The following is a 14,773-nucleotide window of genomic DNA, read 5'->3' as shown; positions in this document are numbered from 1 at the left end:
ATGATCTTGCACAAAGCAACGAGTCCCAGGGTAGTAACTGTAAAGAGCACCATTGTGCTTTTTCTCTTACAGTGGACTTTCCATTTACTTAACTTGGATTAGAATTAGAAATGCAAACAGGTTAGTAATAGAATTGAGCCCTTGGATGCTGGACATCTACTCTCTTCATTACACAACGGAAAAAAAATAGACAAATTCAGTATGGGTGCCCAGGAGTGATTTTGAGAATCGTTACTACGGAGCTGGCGCTGCTCAAGCGTTTATCAGCGGAGCAGGTTGCCAGGTCACGTCAGCATTCAGGCCACGCCTCACGCCAGCCCAGGCCTAAGGAACTGCAGAGACCTGAGACCTTGGAGCTTATAAACAATAGGAAGTAAGTATCTTTTTTGTGATAAAGTGACATTTCAGGGAAGTTTCTTATTTTTTTTAAATACAGAAGTGACCATAAAATTTATTTTTGCTAGTTTTTAAGACTGTGTTGTCCTATGTATGGTAGTTTATTATTTTGAGAAAACCTTCCCCGTTCTTTCCAGGTAAAAAGCAGCCGATTGTCGCAGGCAGCCAACCCCTGCCACAGCTGGTATCAACAAAGGCTCTGAGTGCTTGGGTTAAATTTTCCTAGAGCTTCCCGACCTGCTGTTGAGCTACACAGGAGAACCATTCCCCCATCGTAATAATCCAGGCATGTGATGACGTAGCCCTGTGACCTGCAGGGTAATAATTTAGTGAGAGGCATTCTTTGTCAGAATAGGAAGAGTCTGAAGCACAGAAGGTAAAATTTAGAAGAAAGGAGAACTATTATAATACTGTTATAGTTTTGATTTCTGTGTGTGTGTTTTCTTGAGTTATGTGTCTTGGAATCTAGGAATTTCAGGGCCATGTTGGGATTTGGAGGGTAGGATGTAAATATGCCTGTGCAACTGACAGAATGATGTATTACCTTGTAAGTCACTGGAATAGAGTCCAGATGTGCTTAAACGTTCATGAAAATTTACCTATTGTCACAGAACCCCTTGTGGGCAAGTGCTATAGCACTGCTGTTGGACTTGAAAGGAAATCTAACTAAAATTGAACTCTATTTCTGATATCGCTTTTTTTGTTTGATAATAATACTCATTTTGTACATTCATTTTTAAAACCATTAAATTATTTCCTGTTTTCTTACTTCACAGTCACACAAGTCCTTCCTATCTCCTGGGCTGAAGCAAAGCTTCAGTAGCATAAACTTTACTTCTGCCACTGCCCTGGGACTCACACTTCATACAGGCCAACAAATTTACAGGAAACTACAGTATTAGTTCATATGTGCAACAATTTTATGTCTCTTTTGATCCAAACCTTTGCCAGACATTCAGGAGAGGTAAGGATATAGTCAGAGGTGAAAGATTTGAGTCCCCTGCAGGCAGGATATAGTGTAGAAAATTGCAGTGGTGAAAATGAGATAGCTGCAAGAGAGCTCATGCAAAAGGCTGCAGGGTTCTAGCTTCAGCTTTAGTACGAGAATTCATCTTCATTGTGCCAGAGGGACCAAGTGTAATTCTACAGATATTTTTGTGGAAAATCTTCAATGAGGAGAAAGGACAATGGTTTTGTCTAACAGAACTTTCTGTGGTGATGAAGGTGTGGTAGTCACCAGCTACATGCATCTATTGAGCCCTTGAAATTGGAATGAATGTGATTGATGAACTACCTTTTTCATTTAATTTTACATTTAAATAGAACAGCTCTAGACATCTGTGTTCGCCACATCTATTCATGAGGTAATGTCTGAAAAACTGTGGCATAGTAGATGCTCAAAGAATGTTTATTTTTCCCTTCAGGAAATGTGTAGACCCACATGATACTTTGTTGAAATACCAGTCTAGAGGAGAATAAATCTTTTGTTTTAACTCTCGCATTCTAGCACCATTGCACACACATCTCTTACATTTCCAGATGGAATCAGGAACCCTTAGCACTCTAAGAAGTACGGAAACAATACACCTCTCTTAATCATGTGTGCCCCAAAGTGAGAAGGAACACAGATGATAAATTTGTACCCATTTTTTCCTCCAGCACAGGATTTGGTGAGCATGATTTATAATGCTCTGCTCCTTTTGCCATTTTGGTATATATTTCCCTCCTTGAATATAAGGGTAAGCTTGAAAGGGTGCACAGGGAAGAAAAGAAGTCCTAGCGTTAAGGAAGGAGAAGCATAAAGAGAAGCCCATAGAGCCAAGTTGGGAAGAACTGGTTGGGGACCTGGCAGGACATTTGCTGCCCTGCTGCTGGTGGCTCCTTCTGGAGGCTCTTTGTGAAATAGAGACGGCGACCAGGGATGTGTCTAATGTCAGTGTAGGTCCTCCCTGCTTTTTTTGTTGACTGTGATTAGGAGTCTTGGGTCCAAACCAGTCTTGGATCTGGTTTGTACTTTGGGAAGGAAGCCTGGAGAGAAATGTGGAGAGGACAAATGTGACAGTGATGGGCTGGTGTGTGGGGTGGCTTTGCTGTCTCTATACATCCGGTCAGTTCACAAGGTCATGCCCTCCTTTCCAGGCACCTGATCCAGTACATTGCATAGCCCAGATTTTTCCCTGAAGGAGCATTAAAATTATCTTATGTTCTGAAGTTATGTAAATCAGTATGGTCCCATTTTAAGCTCCAAATAGTCGGTAATTTAACTTTTTAGGACAAATCTTCTCATTAGATACTCCTATTCCTATGTGATCTTATTGTTTTAAATGTTCATTTATTCTCCATGTCTAGCCTTCCTCACCTTTCTGTTCCATATTGTGAACAATGTGACTTCCAAGTCGTCTTCAATTTGTTAGGGGTGGCAGTGGTGGATTCCCTCAACAAGAGGTAATAAATAAGATATGAAGATCAATATATGGTAAGAATATTCCTAATAAGGGAAACTTTTGTTTAACATCTTTTATTGGGCTTAACTAGAATGTAGAATGAAAAAATAATCTTAATACCACCTTAGTTTTCTTAGCATATTTTGTTCTTAACTTACTTCTTCTGATTCGAACTCCTCGAAGACACCCTATAATTATTACATTAAAAGTCTCCACTGTCAGTTGAAAAGCACCCTTTGTAACCACGTTCTTTTTGACTTCACATTTCACTTTTTAAAAAGCAATGAATGCATTACTCTTGCCAATAAAATGTAAAGATCCCAATAAGATTTATTTTCCTCCTTTCCCCCGAGAGATCTCATCTCAAATTCGTTCCTTAATATATTAATAACTGGATTTAAATCAGTTTAATCTAATATTTACTCTTTTAAAGAATGTGCCATGATTATTAATCTGATTTATTTTCCCCCAGTCCTTTTGAAATTATGAATAAATGATAGTACACCTTAACATTGATAGATGATAAAATTTCAGATTTCATTTTATTGTATCGTAACATTTACTAAAGAAACTGATGGAATGTGAAGCTAGTCATTAAATACACATACAGACTTAGATATATTCAATTGTGTGTAAATGAAAATTCTTAAAATCTTCAAAAATTGTAATGTTCTTAATTTTTTCATAATAACAATAACAATTTTATATTTAACATTTTGAGATTTAAAAAAGATTATATATGTTTTTGCAGTAGTTCTCAAACTTTGGGGTGCATCAGAATTATGGATGGTTGGAGTTTTTGATTTAGTAGGTCCAGGGGTGGAGCTGGAGACTTTCCATTTCCAAGTTCCCAGGTTGCTGACGCTGCTGGTATGGGGACCAAACTTCAGGAATGACTGTGTTATTATATTAGATCCTCACAAGAACCCAGTGTGGTCTTGAGCAGATAGAAGTGAGGAAACCGAGGCTTGAAGAAATTCATGATTTTCCCAGCGGCACATAATGAATTAATGTTTGAACAGAGTCTAGAATCCGTGAAAGATCTTTCAGGTTTTTTCCTGCTCAGGGCAAGAGTTCATTTCCCCAAAAAAGTCTCTCTTGATTTCAAATGATTGATATTTTTGTCTCATTCTTTGCATAATCATTTTTGTATTTAGATACACCCTCCTCCGTTATTCACATTTAATAAACATGTGTTTAAAATTTTCTTCCCTTTTAAAGATACATCTGATTTTTGTGCTGCATGATGTTCTAAAAATCCTTCTGTAGAAACCAAAAAGCTTGCACAACTTGTTAAGACCACCCAAGGTTAATCATGAGGAAAGATGTTGATTTTTTTCTTTTTTCCCCCACTAGCCTAGTGCCCTGGCATTTTTTCACACTAACTTGTGATGGTTTTAGGCAGAACCGTTATTTGTGGGTTCAGCAAATGAGGATGGATCGTGAATGATCCAGACCAAGGAATCTGAAAACCACAACAGCAGACCATGCAGAGGTCCTGCCCTGATTTCAAGGATATTATCTGTTGCAGCTTCCAAGGGAGATGGATGGTTTGTCTCTCTTTAGTTGGTACCAAGCCACTGAAACTCTTGTGTGCAAAACAGTGGCATCCAGAATGAACGATGACGTGTGCTTTCTCCCCCTTCTCCACAATTTCTACCACCCGTTCAGGGTATTATACAATGTGTCAGGTGTGTGTGGGTATCTCAAACCCAGCGTCACCCAGTACTCAGAGCTTACCTTTTTTGACTATTGAATACGATCTTTGCTAACATTCTGAGGAAAATGTTGCCCTTCTCTGAGATTGTTTTTCCTAGCTCCCACCTTCTGTTTTCTCTTGCCTTCTTCCTTCACTTCTGCTTTGACCTTGGACCTTTGAAATACCTTAATCTCAAAAAATAGTAGTTAGAGACAAATAATGGCTGCAGAACAAGTTGAAAATTATGACCTTGACTATGTTCTATTATTCTTTATTTATTTTTGTTGTCTTTCTTTTTTTTGGGGGGGGGGTTGGGGGGGGACAAAAAGCCTTGACAGGTTTTAAGTAACCTTTTTGAGTTAATTAAATTTAATCAATGTGTTTCCACACTTGAAACGAATTCTGTGCTTCAACTACTCCTCCCTTCTTCCCACCCTTTTAAATGTTTATATTAAGCGTTTAATAACTGTGCTAGGCTCTGTGTGGTGCTTTACGTGCACTATTTAATTTAGTCCTCACATCAGCCTTCTGACGTGTTATTTTGAGGAAACCAATTCAGAGAGGTTATGTAAGTTGGTCAAGGCCTCACATTTAGTACGGGGTGGCAGTGGGACTTGCATTCAAGGTCTTTTGGACTCCAAAACTCATGCATTTAAGAACTAGTCTGTATTACCTCTTTTCTGAGGCGTTTACTCAGATGGGAGTTGTATTTCATGTAGCTTTCTTGAAATAAATGAGGCTCCGCGGAAAACCAGATTCTAACTTTAAACTTGGCTCCACATTTCCGTTGTCTGTCACCTTGTCAGTTCTGTTAAAATCATTGTAAAGAGAAGAAGGAAAGAATTCTACTGTTTTCAGAGCTATGTGCCGCTGCCGAGCACACACAACTGTCAGTGTGTTGCCTTTGCTGTTAGTTGCTGCCTGGGAGTTTCGATCCTAGCCATTTGGTCTTTTTTTTTTTTTTTAATTTATCGGGGTGACAATTGTTAGTAAAATTACATAGATTTCAGGTGTCTTTAAAAAACAGCGTGTGAGGGAGTTTCAATTTGTCTCAAAACCACAAAGTGCCGCCCTGGTACAAACACCCATAACCTGCTGGGTGTACGTCAGGTTCCTTCTCTTCGTTTTGCTCTTGAGATACACTGGCAGCTTTCAGAAAAAGGCAGCCACCCAAAGTGACCGAGGTGACCCGTTTGTAGAGAGGTAATTGAGAATACCTCCCAAAGCACATCCATTTAAAATCACTTCCTTAGCCTCGCCTGTGTCTGTAAAATTTTCCTCTCCTGTTTTTTTCTTGTGTCTCTTCTTGTTGTATGAATATGTATTTTAAAACAGTTAATGCAGTACTTTGAGATTCATTTTACCTTTAAAAGTTATTCCTTAACATTACGGTAGAAAAACACAATTCTGGGAATTAAGAGATCTTATTTGTTGTACCTCAAGTAGGGCACTCGTATTACTGAGCTATGCTTTCCTCATTTAAAATAAAAGTGAGGTTGACTCAGTGATCTCACTTGTAGTTTTTCCGCCTAACTGCCTTTGCTGGTTTGATGCAGTGGAGACTCTCCATGTTAGGGAATAATAAAACATGATCTTTCATGGATCTTGGGGTGGCTTACATGGTTTAAAATAATTTAGTGTGTGCATAGATGGAGTTATTTCAAGTCCTCTGGCTTTACTTCTACACCCCTAATACCTTCTCTCATCATTTTTTAAAACTAGCCTTTTTGACTTTGATATATGTCATGTTGGCACCTTGTAAATCCCTCTAGTGATACCTTTCAATTACTAAGGTGTAAACAATGTTTCTACCCTATTCTCTCTCTCTCTCTCTCTCTCTCTCTCTCTCTCTCTCTCTCTCTCTCTCTCTCTCTCTCTCTCTCTCTCTCTCTCTCTCTCTCTCTCATGTTTGTAGGGCTCTTTAACCTGCTAATGTTCCAGGTTATTACTTTAAAACAGCCAGCAAGATAATACAAGCTTCCTCCTTGCCTGTGATGAGCTGACCTCTTTTTACCTGTTTCCTTTTCAAAGTCAGTTTGGAAAGCTCATTTTTCATAATCTCTTGAGCTAATACTTCACTTCCCTGATGCTTGAAATTTAGCAGCCTTATTATTTTCAGGACTTTGTACCAAGAGCACACATCCAACTACTATTGTTGTGTTTTTTTTTCCTGAACATATTCCTCTAGCTCAGTCAGGATTTTAATTTTTTTTTACCTTGTAGGAAATGGAATTCCTATTTGCATTTTTCCTTATTCACGTACCTTGCTTCTGAAGTTTGTTCTGTCAGTATTTAAGGGATTTAGCCTGGCTATTTCTGGCTTTTATCTCTCATGTATACTTTAGGCCAGTCTTTTCTTGTTTATCTACATGGTTAGGGTCTAGAGCTGCCAAATTAAATGATGTCTAGTGAACTCTACTTCAGTTTGTGCTTCAAACTTTTAAAGACCTTCCTGATGTTTTCTCCGTAGTTTCTGGTTATTCCTCAAGTTTCCAAGTTCGTCTGTCTGAAAAGTATTGTTGTATTGAATGTGGCCTCTTTTGCACAGAGGTTTCATCGACTGCCTTGGACTTATATTGACTTTCTAATACTTTGTTTGGTGGTGTTTCTTTTATTTTAGGGGCTTCATCTATCTGTCCTTGGTTCTAGACTCTGGCTTTCAAACAGCAATATGGACAATTTAAAGGGGTTGAGATTTGTACAAAAGCCCAAAATATAATTGGAAGATTAATGAGAATAGAGGGGCAAAGATTATTTAACCAGCTAAAGGTCAGGCTGTGGACGAAGTGAGCCATGTGCTTCTATAAAAGCACCTTGCACACTCTGTGTGAGTCATGCCCTCTGACACACTCAGGGGCCACCAACCAGAGCTCAGAAACCTTGTATTGTGTTTGTGCTTCAATCGCAATTAGGAATCCAGGGCTGTTTCTTCCGTTAGGAAGGATTTAGGTTTGACCCATTTAGATTTTTCTCCAGTGATGTTGAATGCTGGAGTGAACGACTGGGAGAGGGGCATTATGGAACCGGCCTCTTGAATCTTCCTCCCTGAATGATGTGGATTAAGGGTGAAGGAAGTTGAACTTGGGAGGCCTCTTCCAGGTACTGGATCCCAATTTGATTGCTGTGTTTACTTTTATCTCTTCTAATTGTGACTTGCAAGCACTTCATATGGCGGGAGAATGATGACATACATCCACTCGCCCCCCAAACCCAGGTCTGGGGTCAGATTGGTGAAGAGGCCCAGGGGGAAGGTGGTGTGGTGCAGTGGGAAGAGCACTGTACTGGGAGTCAGAGGTCTGGATGGGGACCCAGTTTTGCAAATGCTGTCCTTGGCTACGTGACCCCTAGCCTGTTACTTCATCACCTCAGGTCTCAGCTTTCCCTTTTTACTATGCAGCAGCTGGATTAGAAACATTCTAAGGTCCCGCTTCAGATCAGTCTTACTGGTGACAGTGGGAGGGAGGTTATCACGGTACAGGGGAGAGAGACTACAATAAGGAGGTGAAAATGATCCCAGAGCCGAGAGGTCGGAGGTGTACGTGGGAGAAGGCTGTGGTGATGGGAGAAAGGGGGAGGGAGGAAATGCAAGGGAGAGGTGCGGAGGGTTTAATTTCAGTGAGAACTGCTAAGAAAGACATGTTTGTGGCATCCATAGTGGATGCTCCCCAGTCTTCCAGAGAAGTTCATCTCCTCCTCGCTTTTTCAAAATTGAATTATTGGCCAGGATTTGCGGCAGTTTGCTCAAGTTTCTCTTTCTGGTTTCTTTCTAATTAGGTTAAAATTGTGCTCTTTTCTTGGAAGATTGCAGAGAATTCTTTTTGTTATTTAAAAAAGACCCTGCAAAATAAGCAGAGGTAATTCTCTCTACCTTGTAAAGTGAAGAAATGAAGATTCAAGGTAGTTAAACAGTTTATTCAGGAAATCAGTATGCTGGTGTTGGATTCTAGTTTTTCAAGTCTTTCTATTAGGCTTCTCTGCTTTCAGGTATGTGTGGGTATCTGGTGGGTATATTATTTAGACCACTGGAGCGTGGCACACAGGTAGCAGAAGCAGTCATATATCTCAGAGGCAGGTGTCTTCCAGCCTTTTGAACTGAGGTAGGCAAATGGATCCTAAATCAGACTATCCTAATCTGTGCGCCTGTTGCAGAATTCAGTAACTTGAATTCTGTCTCCTAGAAATAAAATGATAGAAAGTAGGAAAATAGCCATACCTCTGGGGAACAGAAATTCTGAGATGTCCTATGTTTGTGTGTAGAGGGGGTCTTTGGTGGCCCAAAGTGCCATTCAGGCAGTGACATAATTCATAATATATTCTTTGAATTTCCTGAGTTCTGTATGTGACAAACAGGAAGTCAGATGCATTGCTATTACTGAGCAGTCTTAGCTTTGGGGTGTGGAGAGCATGTCAATTGATAGTCTGAAATGCTTTTTATTACTTTTGTAAGGAGACAGATTTCTTACATCGCTGCTGCATGTAATTTCAGGGATACCTCTCCTTTTCACTGAAGTGGAGGCTGCAGTATCTGTTTGCAGGAGGCGTGTAGGGAGAGGACAGGAGAAACTTCTTCCTCCACTGCCTTGTATTATAATCTTGTATAGTACACCGTGGCGAGGCATTCATTCGCCTTGCTCTCTTGACGCGTTGTTTTGCATACCGTTCCTCTCAGTGGAATAAAACCTCTAGGAACTCTAGTGCCTTTGTTCATAAGTTCATTTGTTTGCACACCATGTAGGCCCATAGTTCCTACCGCTTTTGAAGGATGGGAACGCATGTGGAGAGATGGATGATAGTAATTTTCATAGCGTAGGTGATCATTTTATCTCTAGGAAAAAATAGAACCCACATGATGTACATACCACAGTAGACATGTTCCTTGCATGGTGTGCGGTTGCTTTTAAAGCCTGTCACATCTCTTTATGGCTCCTTCCATCTCATGCTCTGTTCATGTCACTTCTGGGAATGCAAAGGGAAGCGTCTAGTGCTGGACATGAGTTATAGTGGTTGCTGCCCATTCTCTTCTGCTCCCTGGGGTTCTAAAATCAGTTGACGTTCATCTGTAGTGTGTCTTTGAGAGGAAGGTGCTAGACATTTAGTAATATTCTTAAATAAAGACACAGCATTTTTTGTTTATTGAACTGTCCCTAATGAGAGAGAAGGAATGGTTCTAAAGTACATTATATCTACTTACTTCCGACCCCAAACATGTTTGGACAATGGACAGTTTTGAATTTCTGACACAGATTTAGGAATGTTTTCCTCAAGGAAATTTCAGAGTTAAAAATAAAACCCTCATCGGTCATTTTTTAAGATGATATGAGAATATCAGCTCATTATTTTGAAAACTGGTACACAGAGGGAAAGAATCAAGTATTTAACTTGCTTTCCTTTATGAATTATACCTCAGATTAACCAAATAGTTGATGAGGGTGTCTCTCATTAGAGAAATAGTCTAGGATTCAGAAAGTCAGAATTCATTACTTCACAGCCCCTGAGGAGTTAATGGATCCAAGTGGTGAGCCTCACTGGCTGCCGACGTCACACATTCAAACCCCGAGCTGGTGTCTCCTGATGATGTGCACAACCTATGACGTATTCTTGCCAAAATGTCAAACTATTATCTGTTCTGGCCTCTTTCTCTGATGACCAGATAACAGGAAGTACAGAAGATAGGAACAGCGTGAATGAAACATCGTAGAGATACAATAGAAAAATCTAGCCTGGGCAACTCTCTGGAACAAATGACTTTGTTACATGAACAACAACAACAAAAATGCAACTGAAGGAAAAAGAGATGGAGCAAGAAATCCACAGACTAAAAGGATTTAAGAGATATGTCAATTAATCCTAATGTCTGAACATTTTTTGGATACTAATTTACACAAAGTGTAAAAAATTAGAATGCGATTGGGGGAAAGATTTATTACCAGAATATTTGATGATATTAAGGAATTCTTGTTAATATGCTTAAGGAATTAGAACAGTGAGGTTTTACAAAATGAGTCCTGTAAGTATTGATGGATACAATAATGTGGCATCTGGGATTTGCTTCAAGATAATGCAGGAAGGCTAATAACACAGGTGCGAGTGAAGAAAGATTGGCCACATCGTCACTGAAGCTGGAAGATGAAGACCTGGGGCTATTCTCTCTACTTGTGTAATTTTTGAAATAATCTGTCATAGAATGTTTTCAAGAGAATTTTAGGTAAAGCTATGTAATAAGATTTTTGGTGCAATGAAGTGGAATTGGGAGAGGAGGAAAAATGATATAAAGTAGTTAGTACCATAGCTAATGTGTTCTATATATTGACTACTTATTGGCTATATGTATTGCCAAGCAATGCATATACCCATTCATTTATTCATTTACTCATTTTAGTAAATGTTTATTGGGCACATATGAGGTGGCAAGCACCGAAATACGTCCATAAATCAACCAACACAAATAGAGCCCATCACACCCAGTGATATTTTTGGCCTGTACTCTTTCTGTAGAGTCTCTGAACTGTGTGTGAGTAGCTCCCAGACTGGGGTGGGGGTGGGGGCTTAAAATGTCACTTTGTCGTATCATCCCTGGACCCATTCAAGTTTAGTCTTTAATATTCTTCTCAGAGTAGCTCTAATCATCTACTGGGGCTCTACCTTCCTTTTGAATCATCCAACTCTAAACGGTCATGGGTGTCACTTATCTGGTTTCAGAAGGACTATCTCTGGTCCCTGGCATGGTTCATCCAAGTGACCACCAGCTCAACAGCCACCCCAACCATCACCATTTCACCTTCAGAACTGTTGTTACACTCTGGAAGATTTTCCAATTACTACACCTAATTACAAGGAAGAATAAATTACTGAAGCAAGTTAAATTATCTTGTGTGTCATAACAGTAATTAACATTCAAATAGGAAACTGCTGCCATTTTTATAAACATCACTAAGTGGAGGCAGCATCCCTTTCGAAAGCAGGAAGCAAGAGGGTATTCTCTTCCTGAGGCCTGATATATAAGGATGGTCTGAGTGTTTTGAAAATCGGTCTGGGTGAGATTGATGCCATTGGAGAGATTGATTTTTACATTGTCTCATTTTAATATAAATCTATATAAATAGCTACTTTTCTGTGCATTTATCATCATCTACTTTCTCTTCCTGGCCCTACATGATTTTCTTACCTTTCCTCCCTATTTTAAGTAGGTATGGGCACCGATCTGGTCACAAGACATTTTGTGGACTAGACTTTACTTGGAAAGCAGCTCACAGTTTTTTCAGATCCCATTTTTCAAGAATTGCACGCTCATTGCTTGCCCATTCAATGCTCTTCTGCCATGAAAATGTTTCTTCCTCGCCCATGTGTCTCTTGATTTTATGCTGTGCCTTTGAGATCCTTTATAGACTGAGCACGCTTTTCTTGCTCCCTATAGCTCCTAGCCTAGCACTAGCACATATGGTATTTAGTAATTTCTAATGGCAGTACTGAAGCAATAAACACAAAGCGTATAGTAGAAAGACCTTAAAAATATACAGTAATGACATACAGAACTGATAAACCATGGTAGGTAGCTACTTTTATCCTCATTTGGTGAGTAGCGTGTGGGCAGTTAAAACTCAGCTAGGTTTGGGAAGATCATTTTAGTCTACCATTGGTAGTTGGGATTATGAATTGTTTTTATTTATTTAGTAGACTACTACTATGTCTAGAATTTATTTAGACAGTTGACGTGGTTACTCTGGATACAACTCTGCCTTTGATAATAATGAGTTATGATTTTTGTTCTTGTACTTCTTTGAAATTTACAAACTCAAGTGTTGTAAGTATTGTGAGTGATGGGATCTAATTTAAGAAAGCAATGAAGTTGTAAATTTGCTCAGAACCTGGAAGCTCCCCTTAATATGTCCTTACACTTTTCTGTTGAAGAGAACAGCACATTAGCAAAGTGTGTAAGGTTTCAATCACCTTTCTTCTTAGTGTCGTATGTAGGTGGCTCTGGTGTTATGAAAAGATTTGGCCAAGTCATGAATATAAGCATAGATCTTTGTACCCTCAGGCCAAATATGAGTAGCAGCAGTTCCTATAATATTCAAATCACAATCCTAAAAAAAAATTATCTTCTTTTTACTTTCCATTTAAATAGAAACATATGGCCACCAATTTGGTTAAATTTGGGAGATTCATAAATTATGTTTGTCCGATATGTTTGTGTTCTTTTAGCTCAAGAGTGGCTAACCTCACCCTCTAAGGGGAAGAGCCAGCATTTACAGCGTCGATGACAAAAGGCCAGTATAAGTGTTGTTCTCCTTGCTGGATGTGCATATCATTTCTGTATTGAACAAAATATTTCATTATAGTCACAGTATCAGGTTAATTTTAAATGGTGCTTTTTTTTTTTTTTTTTTTTTTTTTTTACTTTTTCTGCCAAGGACTCTAAAGAGCCAAAGTTGGCCCCCAAATTTGGTCCCCTTTTGAGATCTGGACAGCAATGGGGAGAAATAGGAATGGCCTTCATACGCTGGTACTCACCACTATCATTGAGGGAGGCTAATTTTGTTTACTATCTCCCATTTTGCAACTCCACACTTTGTATCTGAGACTTAGTATCATGTGAACAATAGAATTATATTGCGGTCACATGTGACAGGCTTGTGTTGGGGTCTGGAGGAGGCAATGCAAGGAAAGGAGGAAACTGGAATGGAATAAAAGATTACACCCTTAGCGATGTTGTGTAACATTAGCTTAGACTAGAAGACTTGTTTCCCGTCACTTGCTGCTTTGGCATAAATATCTATTCTGAAAGAACTGGGCAATGTGTAGGAACTTGGGTCAATACAAATTGCTTTTCATGGAGAATGAATTTAAGCTAGGAAGCTCTTTTGAATAAATTACATTGTTTTGAAAAAGGGTTTATTCTGTGTTTTATAAAGTACACTGCATTTGTAATTCATGGCTAATTTACACGTTTCATTTACAATGTATTTAAAAGCCCTCCTCAATGAGTAGTTGGTAATTAGGTGATTGATATATTCTCCCACTTCACAATTACACACACCAATAAATTGCCTTCTATTTTCCAAGAGTGTCTCCAATAAATATTTGAAACTTTCCCTACAAATGTTGTTCAGCAAAATTGTCAGTGACTGAAGGATACTTTTATTTCCCCAAATTGAGTAAATGCTCACATTAGAATGCCCTTGTCTTCCGGGATGGTTTATGATGGAAAGTGTGGTTCACCTTAAGTAGTTAGATATGAATTTTTAAAGAGTTTTAACCCTCAGGTAGTGAAAGAATTTTAAAGTTTAGGGTACCTGTACCCTGCAAAGATTACTTACGTAGAAACGTAACCATTTTTGGTTTGTTTATTACGTGGGTAATTATTATTCTAAATCTCAAAGACTAAAGCAATTATTTTACTTGAATGGTAAACTTCTCTCAGGTATACATTTTGTTTCGTTTTATCTCACATATCAGTAGGAAAATACTAACTTTATTATCATAATTTATGTAAGCCTCATCTTGAAACCTAACTTCAATTTTTGGTTCAATAAAGGGGTAGTTACCATGTCACAAAATACTATAACATAGTATAACATACTATAACAAATATGTTTTTATAAGTAAAATTAACATTTATATCTATATCACTAGTATCCCTTCTACATGGGCCATAGGTAAAGCTATTCTTTGAGCCATACTTATACTTACATTTTTCCCTGTAACACTCTTTTTTTTTTCAATTGAGTTATAATTTATACGCAATAAAATGTATACGAGTAGATTTAGGTATAATCTGACAAGATTTGAATGTTGGTAGATATTCATGTAACACACAGTTCCACAGTACATAAAATAGTTCCATGACCTTAGAAAGTACTACAGTATTTAAAATTTTTAATTTTAAAAATAGCAGAGATACATGGTGTAGTGATCAGAGAAAACCTCATTTTGGTTTATCAGGTGCTTACAAAATGAAAGTATGGAGAAAGGCAGATATAATTACCAATTTGATAATTGTTGAGAATATGTTTCGTTCCACGTACTATTTTAGCCCTTAGAATAGATGCACTATTAGGAAACAAATACTCTAAAATAAGCTACTTACAAGTTCCAATACCCTCTCTTCACCAAAAAAGAAAGTGATTCAAAGATTGTGATTAAAGTAAAATGACAGGCAAAGTGAATCAGGCAAATTAAAAGTCAAAAAAAGGGATTGCAGTATCAGTGTCCGATAAATAGAATTCAAGATAAA

General features: G+C 38.5%; 1 protein-coding gene across 2 annotated transcripts in view; it reads left to right on the top strand.

Moving 5' to 3' along the window:
* The window catches only part of SMYD3 (SET and MYND domain containing 3), a 555,690-nt gene that overhangs the window by 224,679 nt on the left and 316,238 nt on the right, over positions 1-14,773 (top strand). The window contains exon 1 of one of the 2 annotated variants that reach the window (XM_074316893.1): positions 297-373. The exons of the other annotated variant lie outside the window; for it this stretch is intronic. The gene's annotated coding sequence lies outside the window, so the exon portion shown is untranslated. Of the gene's footprint in view, positions 1-296; positions 374-14,773 lie in introns of those variants that run through there. 2 annotated transcript variants of the gene reach the window in all.

Source organism: Rhinolophus sinicus, linkage group LG12 (assembly GCF_036562045.2).
Source record: "Rhinolophus sinicus isolate RSC01 linkage group LG12, ASM3656204v1, whole genome shotgun sequence".
Classification (NCBI taxonomy): Eukaryota; Metazoa; Chordata; class Mammalia; order Chiroptera; family Rhinolophidae; genus Rhinolophus; species Rhinolophus sinicus.
This window is presented reverse-complemented; position numbering and strand designations above follow the sequence as displayed.